Source organism: Ischnura elegans, chromosome 6 (assembly GCF_921293095.1).
Source record: "Ischnura elegans chromosome 6, ioIscEleg1.1, whole genome shotgun sequence".
NCBI classification, from domain to species: Eukaryota; Metazoa; Arthropoda; class Insecta; order Odonata; family Coenagrionidae; genus Ischnura; species Ischnura elegans.
Window position 1 is genome coordinate 31,025,734 of NC_060251.1, and position 13,626 is coordinate 31,039,359.

General features: G+C 40.6%; 1 protein-coding gene across 1 annotated transcript in view; it reads left to right on the forward strand.

Moving 5' to 3' along the window:
* Positions 1-3,997: 3,997 nt before the first annotated feature.
* LOC124160206 (sialin-like) overlaps positions 3,998-13,626 on the forward strand; it is a 39,105-nt gene continuing 29,476 nt past the window's right edge. Inside the window, exon 1 of the mRNA XM_046535996.1 lies at positions 3,998-4,346. The gene's annotated coding sequence lies outside the window, so the exon portion shown is untranslated. The remainder of the gene's footprint in view (positions 4,347-13,626) is intronic.

The window sequence follows — 13,626 nt, forward strand, 5'->3', positions numbered from 1 at the left end:
TATGAAAACACGACACGGATGAAACTCTTTCACTATTTTATAATCAAATTCTTTACAACGGAAAACTTACACTCCGTCATGCGCTTACTATCTTGGGATAATAGGGTGGTTTCCTATCTTTTTTTTATTGCCTAGATCGAAAGATTATTACTCCTGGAGTACGCATTTCACGCTCTTATGTTTTCGAATGACGATATTTATTTTTCGCGATTAAACGAAAAGTGAAAATTTTCAAGCGCGCGAAAACGCGACGGCTAAGTATGAATGCTGGGAAAATCCCGTGTGACGTCGTTCTAGTTCCCGCTGCCGCAAGTGAAGTGACCTGGGGCGAGGCTTTGAGCGCAGATAAGACGCAGGATGCTAGCAGGTAGCAGAGTAGCCTGCTAGCAGGTAGCATTTGGCTTAAATACGGATTATTAATACCTTATCAAACGAAGGAAACTTCCCGACAATAATAAGCAGTTTTAATAGGTGATTATTAAGAGACGTTTCCCTGAGCTCTGTGCATCATGCATGCATTGGTAATCTCAGACGATGTAAAACTCCTATCTACTCGTATAGAAACTAGGTCCCTGTGACGTCACGTGGAGTAGCATCGCATGGGCGCCAATCTGGCCTTTTTCCAATGAGGATAAAATTTACCTTTAACTTTCGTCTAAACTGGGACTTCTAAAACTAATAATTTGTGTATTATGAATACACTAATAGTGGGTAACGAATCGCAATCAATACCTTTCATTTTCTTTGATGAAGGAAACTACCCTTTTGTATCGGTGGAACAAAAGGAAGCCATCGAGGGCCCGAGCCAACGGGGCTCCTCCCGATCTGTGAACTGTTTCGACTCCAAAGAGGAAATGGTTTTGTCGATTTGGCGATGGTGAGTGATGAGAGAGAGACCCCATTTGACCGTGGCATTCTCAGCGAGAGCCTCTGATTGGACCGCGGGGAAGGACGTTTCTCCCGACAGGTGTTTAGAGGAAGGGTGTGGGGGAAAAGCTGCAGGTTGTCGCACAGTTACGAGGGTATGCGTTGGCGATTATCGAAAAAAAAAGAATAATTTTCCACTGCAAGAATGTAATTTTGGGGTCTATGCTAAAAATTCGCGATGGAAAAAGATCTGAATTTTTTTTAAGTCCTAGGTTTTCGGACAGTGGCGTAGCCAGGAATTTTGTTCGGGGGGGGGATCCAAAACCAGGGGGGAAATTTTTTGATAAACAGGGCACTAATTAATGAGTTTTAAACTAATTTTAAGACCTTTCATAATCGAAAAAACTTAATTTGTTGAATAAACATTTTGTAAATTCCTGATTTTTCAATATTTTGTTTTCTTTTATGAAGGACAATAATTGTGTTTTTATATTTCGGGGTGGGGGAGGGGGGTTCGGACCCCCCGTAACCCCCTGGCTACGCCACTGTTTTCGGACATTAGTAAAAAGAAAAACGCACTGTTATTTACGAAAATTCAACTGTTGATCCTGTATGGTCACAGTCAAGGTCATATGGGTGGCAAAAATAAAAGGATGCCCAAGTCAGTGGTATAGTCCATATACCGGTCTTATCTACTATTTGACATCAAAAACTAATGCGAGGGTCAACGGTCGTCGATGTATATTTCGGTCCATCATGACAATCCACGTGGGCGTATCCAGCGGGGGCATCAGGGGGCAGCTGCTCCTCCCCTAGAAGCAAAAGTAAATTTATTTCATAATGAAAATTTTGAACATTTTTTTAATTCAAGAAATGCGATATTATTGTAAAACATGTGATGAAAATAATTTTTTTCGAGGATATAATTTTTAAAACTAATAAAGCGCTGTTATAATTTTCTTAAAATTTTGGTTTCCTTAACCTTTTCTGTGTCACAACTTTAACGACCTCGGCCTACCCCCCTCTAGTTTTGATCCTAGGAACGCCCTTCACAATCCACCTGTCGAACCATAGGTTTTGAATTGGTGCCCAATTGAGTTGTCCAGTTCACAAATCCGTATTGTTAATTTTTTGACCGACCAAATTCATAATGGGGGTCATTTGTCATATAGGTATGTTTTTAAGTATATGGGAAACTTACATCCCCAAACAAAGGTTTTTAAGGGCGACCAAGTGAGTGACGTAGTCCAAATTTCCATGTAGTTAAATTGTTGACCTTCTAAGGTAATAATGTGGTAAAATTACTCTCACGACTGTCGTGATAACTGCAGTGTTATACCATTGGTTTTAAAGGTTTCCAAGCAAAAGACTATGTCCATTTATCCCTCTTTGCATCTATTTGACCTCCACTGGTAACGCTAAAGTCAAGGCTTACGAAGTGTGCCCATGAAAATCCTAGAGATATGTTATATCTATGTGTTAGAAAAAGCCCTATGTTGATTGTAAAGGCCATAGTCCCCAATGGTTTCTCCTCGTCCTGTAAGCATTACCAGCGGCAAATTCATCACAGACTCCACTTCACTAACAAACTTGCAAATTGGTTGGGCCATGCATTTCCATTCATGTTGTACTTAATAGTTTTCTGGCTTACTCGAGGCCATTAGCCCTACATAAGTTACAAAGTTACAAATTGAGCATATTATATGTTCATTCTCTTTTTGCCTTCTTTTTTTTCCTTGTAAGCCACCTTACCTCAGCAACAATTTTACCCGTTTTGGAAACCGTTCAGCTGTATGTCTCTTTGGCATTAGCTCCACGTTAGTCATAGTGGAAATAAACACCATGACGAGCCTTACTCCCGATGTCACGGCGGATATAATCGAGACTTTCATCTCAAATGTAAAGTCAGTTATCAAGACGATTTGCAAAAATTTTCTGTTACACGATAAATTTGGGAATATAAATTGTTTCATGATAGATCACCTTAAGAGGAGGAACACTAACGGACACCCAAAAATCTCATCAGGGCAGAGATATGCAGTTATGGCTTCGGTCATGGCATCTCTCTCAAGATCCATCCGCCGCCCCGCACTTTCATAGGACATATCAAGGTTTGCGCTACAATGGACTTAAAAAAATCTAAACTTTAAGCACTACAAATTGAGAATGATGCAAGAGCTTAGTAGAGGAGAGCATGATCATCGAACCCACCTCTGCAATTGGATGGTTTACAACCTCAATGAAAACCCTAAATTCAGGTTAAACTGTAACAAGAGAAATGGAAATGCATTTCAATGGTGATGGAATTCAACTAAAAAATGAGAATATTTTCTGTCTCAAATTTTTTAAAATAGAAACTCCAGAAGGCAATTTTTAGATGTTGGTTTGGACCAACATTGTGAGGTCAAAAGGTCAAAAATACACTCACTCAAAACTTTTAATTTTGACCGTTATTCTAATGCAATCAAACAAAACATGCGGTGTTTTCCGATGTATATGCCAATTGCCATGAATATAGCTTGACGGGAAGTGACTGAAATTAGGGGTCAAAAATGACACACGATGAATAGGAACTTAAGTATATAGGCTGTCAGCCAGTGGCTGATCCATAATAGGGACAAGGGGGGGCTAAGTGGGGTTAACCTACCTGGAGGGATCCGAAAAAAATTATAATTTTATCTAGTGTAAATTTGATATCCAAGGGGGGAGCTATAGCCCCCTTAGCCCCCCCCCGTCCCAATAGAGCCTCCACTGCTGTCACCCATAGGCAACTGCCTTGAAAATGGCAATAAATACCGAAACCTGGGTCGGTTGGAATGAATAAATTAGTTTGAAAATTGACAAGTACTTTTCATTATGTTAAATGGTCTATTTCTCATTATTCCATTCGGCGATTCTTTCAGCGGATCGTTATTGCTTTTTTTTTAACGCCAACGCATACCCTCGTGGCTACAACCTGCTGCTTTTCCCCCACCCCCCTTCCTCTGCCCACCCGCCGCGCCGGGAGAAGCGTCATCCCTGGGAGCCAATCCCAGGCACTCGCTGAGAATTCCGCGGTCAAACGGGGTCTCTGTCCCATCGCTCACCATCGCCAAACCGACAAAACCATTTTCTCTTTGGAGTCGAAACACTTCACAGCTCGGGCGGAGTCCCGTTGGCTCGGGCCCTCGATAGCTTCATTTTGTTCCACCGCTACAATTACCCCGAGATTGTGAGTGTGTGACAGAATGTGTGTTAGTTTTCCGATGTAAAGACTGTGATTTTAGTTTAGTGAAAGACTTTAGTTTGTTGAGGAAGACCTCTGAGTAATTTCATTACTTATTTACCGACTTACGTGAAACGCGTGGTTCAGAGAAATCAAGGAGCGGCGACAGTCATCGAGGAGATGATACCATTGTGCCGATATCCACTGTTCCACTATCGTGTGATCCACTTCACGGAGATCTTGGCATACGAAGATGCACCTTTGGCTTGAAGAGGTAAGTTCAACCTTCAGAGTGAAATGTGATTATCTCACAGTTTTGAACTTGAATTTGTCACAGAGTGGCTTCTGTTATACTGTTTGATTTCACTCGCCCGTATAAGCCGCATTTTTATCTTTCGGTTGCTATTCATGAACCTTGAATTACAGAAGCACCCGTTTTTGGCTCAATCTTTATATTCTGTAAGTCACTTATCTAGGGTGAAATGGGTCTACTTAATTTTTTACCGAGAGGTATCGCTTATATCAACTTACACAATATCAACGATGTTTAAGGGATCGCTCCAGCTGACTTTTTTACTCCAGTACTCCGTTTCCAGCATGGTAGGTTTTCTGCCTGCTGTTTTAAGTATTCAATTATTGAAGCGAAAATAATTCCCTCAGAGCCATTATCGCGAGGAATTAAACAGATATCTAGCGTGAAAGGTCTCTGTCGTTTTCAAGTTAACAATAGTCATTGTTATGTCTTACATAATCGCAAAGCAGTTTTTGCTATTCATTTCGAATAGAATATCTCAATATATCACCTATTTTTTGCCAAGGAAGAAACGTAAAGTGAAATAACCTTGCGTAACTAGTAATGACAATAATGGTCAATGGCAGGTGGTGCGTGGCGGTCATCGAATTAATGAAGTGTGATTAGTAAAACATGGAAATAGACACTACTGAATCATCTCTGCTTATGCATCCTGACGATGCTTCGTCTTCTGCAAGGAGGCATGCCCGGAAATCGTACGATTGTTGCGAAAAGCGATTCTAATTTTTATTTTTACTCCCGACGTGGATGTATACCTTGCCACAAGCAGTGGCGTAACTATGGGGGGGATAAGGGGATAGATCCCCCCCAAAGCCTCAGGGAAAATTAAAAATTATTTTAAACTATTATCAAGTTTTGTCATGTAATAATTGCATCTGCTTCAAGTTAAATCTGTGGTACCAAAATGATTTAAAATGTATTTCAAGGCATGCCATTTTTCAAAAATTTTCCCGGACCCCGTTGCCTGGGGTCACCTCGAGGTGCTGGTGTGGTTCGCCACACCAGCACCTCGATTATGTAAATGTGACAGCGACGACGGCGATAGATGACCATCACGTTCTGCTGTATCGCGCGATCATGTAAGCCACCGTCATCGCGCGTATCATATTGGTACGAGCGTGTGAGGTTGGTATCATTGAGAAATCTGAAGAGCCAATGAAATCCTTCGACACATCTCTGTCCAATAATGCGTCGTCTGTGGAGTCTTTGAAATAACAATAACAAACAACGAAAACATAAAATGGATGCAGTTCAAAGCTAAGTACTTCACTTCGCCAATAGATAATATTATGATAAAGTCCTCGTATTATGGTAAAGTTATGGGGAAAGTGTAGTATTACTTTTCGATGTGTGATAACGTAATCCATTATGTTAATGCTCGCCGGGAGATGCTGCAGTCATTATATTTACTATATCGTAGAGAATGGCCAAAAAGTCGTGTTCTTGGATTGAAACTAATTAATGTTGAAATGATAATGGAAGTGTAATCGCGCTAGCGATTTGAATGTAAGTAGTTAATAGTTGATTTATGATGATTAAAAAATCGAAAAGGAGTTTAACGATGTTCATGGGGAAACAAAACTCAGTACTATTCCACAAACTTTTATTTTAACAGTCTACTAGTTTCGACGTTTATACCGCCATTATCAAGACTAACCTGACTGTTAAAATAAAAGTTTGTGGAATAGTTCTGAGTTTTGTTTCACCATGAACATTTCATCGTTCCAACAAGTAACGCCCAAATCAGTTGAGTTTAACGATGTTGATATGTTGGAGAACGTACTAGGCAACTGTTGATAATTAAACTTCGATATAAAGTAATTCACGTTTGAATCACGGATGCACTTCAATTAGCAGTACTTTCCGATTTGCTGTGTGGAAATAAAGCAGCTCAATCGAATTCACTACCGTGCGCATATAACAATTGAACAACGTGGACAACTAATAATGTCAAGAGAGCACTCCAGTAGAAATAATTGTGAATTTTAATGGTTTTTAATCGATTATAGGGCATTTTTAAATTAAATAAACGATAATTTTTTGCTAACATATGCATTTAGTGCTCGTTTTTATGTCAGCATATGCTTGTCACCATCGGTTTCGAACGTGATAGGCCGATGACGCTCGCAACGTGATAAAGAGTGCGATCACGGTTTCATAATCACTGCTATCACCTTCCGTCGTGGGAATCGCGTTGCTCCTAGCAACGACATCCCTCTCACCCTTCTCACAGTTACATAATCAGGGCGCAGGCCATCCCATCCCCCTCCTCGCCACTCCAGGCCATCCATCAGAGCCTATCCCTAGTTACGCTACTGGCCACAAGGGAATCAGGAGAATATATACTTGAAATTAGTTTTTCCGCGCTTCCATTAATGTTTGCTAACGAAGTAAAATGCTCCTCTCGAATAACACGTGGAAGCGATGTTTCACGGCTCAAACCCGTGATTTTACATGCCTCGGTTTAACCATTTAAAAGGCGACTTCTGAGATTATTTGAACAGTGATCATGGGCGTTTGTGCATTAAATAGGAAAAAGTAATACTCCATAAGTAGTCTATTTCACAGGGGGTAATGATACTCTCCAGTGACACGTGTAAGCTATGGTTCATGGTCCCTCATGTTCCTGGCGGTGAATTCTTCTCGGGTTTCCATCCGGGTGAGCTCCATCTCCATCGCTGCCTAGTCTGCTGCCCTCATGTTCCTGTTTCCGTGCCAATATGTTATGTGATTGTTTCAGCTTATTTTCACCGCCTTATTCACATAATTGCCGTGAGTGGTTATGAGACTATTTTTTGAAAGCATGCAAATATTAAGCTAAAAACATCGGGTAATTGCCTTCATCGATACGAGGTCACTCATTTATCCGTGTTTGGAAGTCTTCTTGCGTGCAAGGCCATGTGTTAAGTTACCATCAGCCACTTTTTCGGAATATTTCATCGCGGTGCAGTTCCAAACATTCTATTCTGTTGGAATGTCTCCTTATGTAACCTCTGTGCCAATGAAAAAATGTGAAGTGAATGAAGTTTATTTTGGAGGAGGAGCAACGCCTAGGAGGGGTGTAGAAAAAATTGCCTCAGTGGCTCACGTGTATGGTAGGTTATCTACACACAACTCGATGTATGTATTAAGAGTAGAGATTTAGAGTTTGAAAACGGAACCTCATTTTAATTTTTAGCATAATGCTCGGAGGAGAGAGAGAAATCGCCCTTTTTCACGGGGGGTTTCCTCCATATTTCCAATTTTTTCTTTTTTGACAAGCAAGCGTCATGCTTCGTACTACAGTATGTGGCCATTTTATCATGACGTTGCACAGACGGTTTCAAAGTACATATTGCAACAAATGAAGCGGCGCCAATTTCTCCGCAATTGGGAAATTTTCTATTGTACTAATAGGAAGGAAATTTGAACAAAATTCCCACCTCCCGCAACATTTTTACTACAACATAATTTAAGGTAAAAGTATGCGGGATATGTGCAATATAAAATTACTATTATTATAGTATTCTACCGATTAAGGTAGGTTTCCATGGAGTATTCAACAAGTAATCTGGGAGCCTCTCTTTCCTTCCAGCACTGCCTTTAATTCACTGGAAGGCCTACTCTCTGTCAATCTATCTAAAAATCCTATTCTTTTCCTTCCACTCCCTCGTTTCCCTAGCATTCTACCCTCTAACACCATTTTCAACATCCCCTCACCACTAAGCACTACCTCCATCCATACCTTCTGTCTCCTCCGTATCTCATCTAAAAGCTGCCTCTCCTCGCCAACCATATCCAGCACTTCGTCGTTCCTTTTCCTAACCGTCCAATTCACCCTCTCCATTCTTCTCCATGCCCACATCTCGAATGCCTCCAATCTTCTCTCGACTTCTTTCCTTAGTGTCCACGTTTCCGCACCGTAGAGAGCTACACTCCAGATCAAACTCTTCACTAACCTTTTCTTTAAACTCTTACGTAACGATCCTCTCAGAAGCTCCTTCCTGTTCATGAACTCCTCTTTCGCTAATGCAATTCTCTTCCTGATGTCCTTACTTCTGTATCCGTTTTCCTCCAACGTACTGCCTAAATAGTTGAATTGCTCAACCTGCTCAACTTTTTCACTACCTACCTTTATCTTGAGTCTCACATTCCTCGCTCGTGATGGTTTGCAAAACCGTATAACCTTATTATTCATTTTCGGGAATACGTCTGCGTGCTTAATATTTAACTCAACGTTTCGTTCCACTTACTGGGAACGTCGTCAGGAGAAACACGACGACGATCCCAGTAAGTGGAACGAAACGTTGAGTTAAATATTAAGCACGCAGACGTATTCCCGAAAATGAATAATAATAGTGCATCTAATCGCTGCGAAAACCTTAAAACTAAAATCCGTATAACCTTAGTTTTCTTGTGATTAATCCTCATCCCATACTCCTCGCAAAGCTTGTATAACGCATCCACTAGAGACTGAAGCCCCCTCGATGACTGGCTAATCAACGCCTGATCATCCGCGAATCTCACTGATTTGAACATGATTCCTCCCACTTTTATTCCAGCGTCTAACTCATCCCACGCTTCCCTTACCATATCTTCAGCGTACACGTTAAAGAGCAGCGGCGAAAGAGGACAGCCTTGCCTCACCCCTCGTCCAATGCTTGCCCACCCAGATTCTCCGTCCGCTACCCTCACTTGTGCAGTCTGTGCCATATACAGATTACGAATCAGTCGTCTATCCCTTCAATCTACACCTATTTTCTTGAGAATATCCATTAACTTTACCCAGTTCACCCTAGCAAACGCTTTTTCAAAATCCACGAAACACGCATATACGTCCTGCTCATATTCTAGGTTCCTTTCCACGAGGGACCTGATTATGCTATTGCATTACGAGTTGACTTCCCTTTTCTGAAACCAAACTGATCTTCGCCCAAATACTCGTTTGCCCGCGCCTCCATTCGTCTGCTCAATATCCTCAGCACCACTTTCGCCGCATGCGATATTAGGCTGATAGTCCTATAATCACCGCATTCCACAGCTTTCTTCTTTTTCGGAAGCGGAATTAAAACCGTCTTCACGAAATCCTTCGGCCAACATCCCTCCTCCTAGATCCTGCGCACTAGTTCGAAAAGCCTTTTCTTACCTTTCTTCCCTAGATTCTTCAGAAGCTCACACGGTATATTGTCCACGCCTACTGCTTTCCTAGCCTTCATATCACGAAGTGCTCTCTCTATTTCCGAATATAATATCTCCGGCCCAAGATTATGCTCCTCCACTGCACTTTCCTCCTCTAAACTCAATCTCACCGGCCTGTTCATTCCGTCATACAGATCCTCCACGTATTCCTTCCATCTACTCTGTACCTCTTCTCGCTCGGTTAGCATCCTCCCATCTTTAGCCATAATTTTGGACATGGCTTGTCCTCTTTTGCCGCCCGATAGCGACTTAACTTTGGCGTACGACGCGCCTACTTCTCCATCCTTCTGGAACTTTTCCATTTCGTCACACCTTGCCCCCTTAGTTTCACGTCGTAATCGATTATTAATTAGTCTATACATTCTTTTGCCCTGTTCTGTGTCCACGTTCTTCCACTTCCTCCTCTCCTCCATTTCCCTTCTCATGTTCTCAGTTATCCACGGCTTCTTTATCCTTCTACTGTCAACGTAACCAATTGACATCTCCACCGCTTTGACTATTCCCGTTTTAATATCAGCCCATCTTTCCTCAACAGTCTTAGTACTTTCAATCTCTCGTATACTTATGTCCACTAGTTCCAGATATCTCTCCTTATACTTACCTTCAGGTCTTCTACGTTCCATTTCTTCGCCATCCTAACTTTCATAAGTCTTTTGAATCTTTCGTTGCATTTCATGAGCACTAGATTGTGGTCCAAATCCGCATCCGCTGCAGGGAAGCTGCGCGAGTTTTTCACACTATTCCTAAACCTCTGTCTTACCATAATGTATGTATGAATGTAGTGTCAGATCACAGGCGCATACTCTTCACTCTCTTGAAGGCCAATGGAAGTCAAATGATGCATCACAACCACAAGAACACCAAATGGGGACCATGCAGGGTGCTTTTAAGGGAAAGCCCAACGCAAGCACCTCATAAATTTAATAAGGTCGATGAGATAGATGATGCTGTGTAACACTTACAAAGAAATATCATTTCTTCATACTAAACAAGCTGCACCTTAAAACCAGGAGAGATAGTTGCAGTCTACCCTGGTGGAGTGCAGAACTGGAGGGACTCCGTAAGAAAACCATAAAACTCCTTAGCAAAGCAAAGAGGACTACACTCAAAATCGCAACACTATGTGACAATATCAATGTGCTCTAGATTTTTAATGCAATGATGAAATCTCTATTTGTCATTATTTATTGATTGATAGAAGTGCGGTGGGGTGGAATTTGCCATAAGCATTTAGACTTAGATGATCTATTGTGCTATCGACCAATAAGTGATTACCCTTAGAGCCTAATATCATCACTGAAGGTTATCAGGTCATCCACAGGAAAATATCTTGTCTCTATGGGCTCCAAAAATGGAGCGACACATATCACTTGCAAAAGTCAGTTCTCGTTAAAGGTTGTCAGCGGGAAAATGGAGGGACCCGGGTGCCAGGAAAATTAAGAAGTGTCTGAATTTTCGCCAGAATTAATGAATACTTTGGTTACCAGTCTTTGGTACAGGCTTAAGGTCAATGTGTCATCATGGCACGCGGACCATTAATTGCGCTTCGAATATACGTGTGCGAAATACGTATACGAAAATTCGTGGACAGTGTCTGTGCGTGACTGACGTTGAAATATGATGGACATTTCGATTTTTCTTTTGATCTGTCAATCGTAGTTCTAAAATCAAGTTTGAGAGATTTTTTAATGGTTTTATGACGAAATTCACGGCTTTATCCATTCCACTGCCTTGCTTGGATAATATTGGCCTGCCCCTTTCGTATGTGGGACCCGCGCACATTCACGGTATTTTTTTCCCCCATTGTTATCTATTATAATCTCACACTTGAATCACCCTGAATAAAAATCCTGGTATGTACAAATGTATCCTGCGGCGAAAATTGTATCCATTACCTATAAATTTAAGATTTGGCCATCTTTTTTTGGATTTTCGCCCACAGTGCCATCTGTATCCAAATGCAGGTTTTCTGTGTTACCGGACTTAAGCTTAGCTGTGAGAAATGCCTGCTAATTATATAGAATGTTTTAGAAGGGAATGGAAACCTTTTATATTTTAACCAGCAAATGGCAATCGATGGAATTCAACTGCCTGTGATACAGTAGCGGATACAGAGAAAACTCAAGGGCGTAAAAGATATCTTGAGAAACCTTTACTTTTTTCCTGCGCCCCCCACCATCTGTATCCGCCACTGCTGTGATAGCTTTACAATCATGAAAGCAGAAGTTAAGTGTTGTAGAGTAGGTTGAGGTAAAAGCAGTATTTTTCCGCCACTTATCCTATTGTATGTACTACATATCTATAATACGTTCTTACCAGTGCTGAGAAAACGTAACCGGGCTCAATGACAGTAACTTTTTAAAAATGAAATTAATTACGAATACAAATTACTGATTTAAAAAATAATCAGTAAAATTATAGTTACAATTAAAATTACTTCTTGTAAGATTCGTACTCTAGGAACCACCCGGCTGCTACAAAGTATCGGAGTAAAAATGTGGAATAATTGAGCCATAGAAATTGCTTCAGTTGGAATGTAACTTGCGATAGACACAACTAATACTGCTGTAACTACACCAGGCGTGTCATCTTTTGTGCCCATCATGAGTAGGCTATAACATAAGGATTCTTACTCGGGGTGATGCAGGGTGTGAGATAAGAATGGCTGACAATGGAGGCAAAAAAAAACAAAAATTATGTACGAGTCCCATACACGCAAGGGGCAGACGAACAATTCACTTCTCGTTGCCATCGCTCTTTGTCGAAAGCGATTTTTTTCGTCCCCCATGCGATGCGGTGCGAGTTTTGTCCTAGATTCATTTGAAATATCATTTGTCCTAAAAATATCAAAAGGAGTGGATACTCCGTGTTTGTGCTTTTTTAGATTTCAGAAACACCTTAGTTTACGATAATATGTAGATAATAGGCTAAGATCATTATTTATCTAGGTTAAAAGACTATGAGGAAGATATCCGATTAATGAGAAGTAGAATGAAAAAATATGGTCGAAGCCGCTTTTAAAAAGTGAGGAAATTAGCTTAGGCGAAAGGATATTTTTAAGAATAAAAAATCTGCGTACAGATTAGAATACGGAGGTGGAAATATGAAATAGTGTATCAGGACGTTAGTAAAGTGTCTTTTTCGCTGCCTTACGTTGGCGTTGAAAGTAACTGGGAGTTCAAGAGTGGAAACATTGAAAGTGTGAACCGAACAATTAGTGGACGGAAAGTTTTAGAAGCGAAGGCTTTAGATTATTTTTATGGAACAAAAGATGAGATACAAAGAAAGCGAAAAAATGGTTTATTAACGAAATCGTGAACTTTTAACTCATTTAAATAACCTGGCATTTATAATTAAAGTTAAATTTTCCTATTTGGTGTCAAATTTCCTAGAAAAATTTTAGTGTTATATTATTGTTGCTGACTTTGTTTATGAAGTTGAAATTGTTTTTAATTTAATATAAATGTTATGCTTGCAACATGCCACTGTATAGTATAAATGGAACCCTCTGAAAGTATTATGGCTTAGAAAAGGCGTCTTCAGTCTTTTTTCATGCAAGGGCCAAAAATCCATTTCATATCGTCCGAAGGGCTACAATGCCCCACGTCAATTTACCACCACATCAATAAAATAAAAACGCATAATTTCAAGGTGCAATAAAATTAATATTATTATTATTATAGTATTCTACCGATTAAGGTAGGTTTCCATGGAGTACGCAAGAAGTGAACTGGGAGCCTCCCTTTCCTTCCAGCGCTACCTTCTTCAATTCACTGTAAGGACTACTCCCTTTCAATCTATCTAAAAATCCTATTCTTCTCCTTCCCCTCCCTCGTTTCCCTAACATTCAACCCTCTAACACCATTTTCAACATCCCCTTACCACTAAGCACTAACTCCATCCATACCTTCTGTCTCCTCCGTATCTCATCTAAAAGCTGCCTCTCCTCGCCAACCATAATAAATAAATATAAATAAATATTGGTTAAAAAGTTCAATCAATCAATGCGAATTTTGACATTGTGTATTGTTGACGAGTGTGTCGAAATTTGATTCGTGATACC